Source organism: Rhinopithecus roxellana, chromosome 6, assembly GCF_007565055.1.
Source record: "Rhinopithecus roxellana isolate Shanxi Qingling chromosome 6, ASM756505v1, whole genome shotgun sequence".
Taxonomy (NCBI): Eukaryota; Metazoa; Chordata; class Mammalia; order Primates; family Cercopithecidae; genus Rhinopithecus; species Rhinopithecus roxellana.
In genome coordinates, this window is record NC_044554.1 from 39,495,025 (window position 1) to 39,499,349 (window position 4,325).

Here is a 4,325-nt window from a genome sequence, read left to right on the forward strand (position 1 = left end):
TTATGTTATTTATTAATGAGTTGTTTTACAAAATTTTTTAATAGTCTACTGAAAAGCAGAAAAAAAATACCTTAAGAATGAGTAACTATGTTTTAAAATCATTTAGGTTTAACATTGTTTCCAGAAAAAATGGAGAAGAGGAATGCATAATTTTCATCCTATTTTATTTTACAGCTACTTAATTCCTTACCCAGTGTATGTAATGCTTATTGTACACAATAAAATAAATGACAATTAAATGAATTTAATAGAGCATATGCAACTATTTTTAGATTAGACATAAGTATGAATTCAAATTTTCTATTCAACTTCGATGCAGATAAAAAAAATATGCACAGTGTGTAAATTTTTCCCTGACCTTGATCTTGACCCAGCAAATCTACTTGGAAATCATGGCAATCAATTATTCCTTTAATTCACTTGTCTATGGCTTTTTTAAAATTTTATTTTTTCATATGCTATTGGGGTACAGGTGGTATTTGGTTACATGACTAAGTTCTTTAGTGGTGATTTGTGAGATTTTTGGTGCATCCATCACCTAAGCAGTATGCACTGCACCATATTTGTAGTTTTGTATCCCTCATTTCCCTTCCACTCTTCCCCCCAAGTCCCCAAAGTCCATTGTATCATTCTTATGCCTTTGCGTCCTCATAGCTTAGCTCCCACATATCAGTGAGAACATATGATGTTTGGTTTTCCATTCCTGAGTTATATCACTTAGGGTAAGTCTCCAATCTCATCCAGGTCACCACAAATGCTATTAATTCATTCCTTTTTTATAGCCGCATAGTATTCCATTGTGTGTATAGATATCACACTTTCTTTATCCATTCATTGATTGATGGGCATCTGGGTTGCTTCCACGATTGTGCAGTTGTGAATTGTGCTGCTATAAACATGTCTGTGTGTGTGCAAGTATCTTTTTCGAATAATGACTTCTTTTCCTCTGGGTAGATATCCAGTAGTGGGATTCCTGGATCAAATGGTAGTTCTGTTTTTAGATCTTTAAGGAATCTCCACATTGTTTCCCATAGCTGCTGTACTAGTTTACATTCCCATCAGCAGTGTAAAAGGGTTCCCTGTTCACCACAAATGAAATAGAAACTAAGATGTTTATTTATCTGGGACCTAATTAAACTAAAGAGCTTTTGCATGGCAAAAGGAACAGTCAGCAGAGTAAGCAGACAACCCACAGAGTGGGAGACAATCTTCACAACCTATACATCTGTCAAAGGACTAATATCCAGAATCTACAACCAAGTCCAACAAAACAGTAAGAAAAAAACAATCCCATCAAAAAGTGGGCTAAAGGACTTGAATAGACAATTCTCAAAAGAAGATATACAAATGGCCAACAAACATGAAAAAAATGCTCAACATTAATAATCATCAGGGAAATGCAAATCAAAACCACAATGTGATATCACCTCACTCTTGCAAGAATGACCACAACCAAAAAACAGTAGACGTTGGCATCTTTGTTTTTTTCACCCCTGTTGGCTTGTGCCTCAAAGATGGTGAACTTTCTTTTTTACTTTATTACTTTATTTTGTGTGGGGGGGGGGGTTGGGGGGTGGGGAGGGGTGATGGAGTCTTGCTCTGTCACCCTGGCTGGAGCACCACCTCCCAAATTCAAGTGATTCTTCTGCCTTAGCCTCCTGAGGAGCTGGGATTACAGAAGTCCACCACTATGCCCAGCTAATTTTTGTATATTTAGTAGAGACAGGGTTTTGTCATGTTGTCTAGGCTGGTCTAGAACCCGTGAGCTCAGGTGATCCACCTGCCTCAGACTACCAAAGTACTGGGATTACAGGCATAAGCCACTGTGCCTGGCCTGAGTTTTCTTAATTCTTTCTGATCCAATAACAAAAACAATGTGTTGGTTCCTATTTTCAGCAACAATCTTCATAAAATTTTGAGAAATGATGCATAATAACTGTGATATCAGTAAGAGATTGCAATTTTTCCATTTTTTAAAATACTTCATTTTGTAGAGCAATTTTTTCTCATTTTTTAAAATTTCCAACTTTTAAGTTCATGGGTTCATGTGTGGGATGTGCAGGTTCGTTACATAGGTAAATGTGTGCAATGGTAGTTTGCTGCACAGGTCATGCTATCACCCAGGTATTAAGCCCAGCATCCCAGCCCCCATCCTCCCTGCCCCCATCCTCCCACAGGCCCCAGTGTGTGTTGATCCCTCCAATATGTCCATGTTTCTCATCATTCATCTCCCACTTATAAGTGAGAATGTGCAATATTTGCTTTTCTGTTGCTGCATTAGTTTGCCAAGGATAATGGCCTCCAGCTCCATTCACGTCGCTGCAAAGGACATAGTCTTATTCCTTTTTATGGCTGCCTAGTATTTCATGGTGTATATGTACCACATTTTCTTTATCCAGTCTATCATTGAGGAGCATTTAGGTTGATTCCATGTCTTTGCTATTGTGAATAGTGCTGCAATGAACATACATGTGCATGTGTCTTTATAATAGAACGATTTATACTCCTTTAGGTATATACCCAGTAATGGGATTGCTGGGTCAAATGGTATTTCTGTCTCTAGTCTTTAAGGAAACACCACACCGTCTTCCACAATGGTTGAACTAACTTACACTTCTACCAAAAGTGTAAAAGCATTTCTTTTTCTTGACAACCTTGCCAGTATCTGCTGTTTTTTGAACTTTTAATAATCGTCATTCTGACTGGTGGTATCTCACTGTGGTTTTGATTTGCAATATTCTAGTGATCAGTGATATTGGGCTTTATTTTATGTTTGTTGGCTGCATGTATGTCTTCATTTGAGAATTGTCTGTTCACATATTTTGCCCACTTTTAGTGAAATTTTAGGTTCACAGCAAAACTGGGCAGAAAGTACATGAATATCTCACATAACCCCTCTTGCTACACATGCATAGACTCCCTCATTATCATCTCCTTCCCAGGAGAGGTAAATTTTTCCAAATTTATGACTTGCATTGATGCATCATTATCACCCAAAGACCATAGGTTGCGTTAGGGTTCACTCTTGGTGATGAACATCCTACGGATTTCGACAAAGGTATAAGGTTGTGTACCCACCATCATAGTATTATACAGAGTATTTACACTGCCCTAAAAATCCAGTTCTCTTGCCTATCACTTTCTCACTTCCTTTAACCCCTGGCATCACTAATATTTTTACTGTTTCCATAGTTTCACCAATTTCAGAATGTCATAAATTTGGAGCATAGAGCACGTTGCCTTTTGGACTCTTCCACTGATGCACTTACTTCTCCTCCATGTCTTTTTATGGCTTTCTTAGCTCATTTCTTTTCAGCACTGAATAATATCCCATGGTCTGGATATTCCATAGTTTATTCATCCATTCACTGACTGAAGGACATCTTGGTTGCTTCCAAGTCTTTGAAATTATGTGTAAAACTTCTGTAAACCTCCATGTGCCTGTTTTTCTGTGGGGACATATATTTTCAGCTCCACTGGATGAATACCAAGGAGCACCTTTGGTAGATGGTGTGGTAAATCCAAGTTTAGCTTTACAAGAAATCTCCAAGCTGTCTTCCAAAAGACTGTACCATTTTGCATTCCCATCAGCATTGAGAACTGTTCCATGTCCTCAAGATTATTTGGTGCCAGTGTTCTGGATTTTGGTCATTCTAGGGGATGCACAGTGGTATCTCATTGTTGTTTTAATTTCACTTCTCTGATGAACATCTGATGTAGAGGATCTTTTTATGTGTTTATTTCCTACCTATCATCTTTGGTGAGGTGTCTTTTAAGGTCTTTGGCCCATTTTTCAACCAAGTTGTTAATTTTCTTATTGTTGAGTGTTGAGTTCTTTGTCTGTCTTGAAACTGAGAGGCAAAATAAAGAAAGCAGCTCCGGAAGTGGGAATCCAATAAGGGCTCAGAGAGACTCTAGTAGCAACATCAGTGCTCAGCTTCTGATACACATCTACATTCTTGTCTTGGGAGTCCATTGAATATTCCTGTTTCCTTCTAATTAAAGTTTATTCCAAGTTAAAAAAAAAAAAAAGGAGTTATTTGTATATTTTGGACAAGAGTCTTTTGTCATATGTTTATTCTGTAAATATTTTTCCTCAGTCTAGTCTTTTCATTCTAGTGACTGTATCTTTCACAGAGCAGAAACTTCCATTGTGTTTCTTTCTTTCATAGATTGGGCCATTGGTGTCATAACTAAAAAGCCATCATTGAACACAAGTCATCTAGAGTTTGTTCTACGCTATCATCTAGGAATTTTATAGCTTTGAATTTTACATTGAGTTCTGTGATCTATTTTAAATTAATTTTTGTGAAAGATGTAAGATG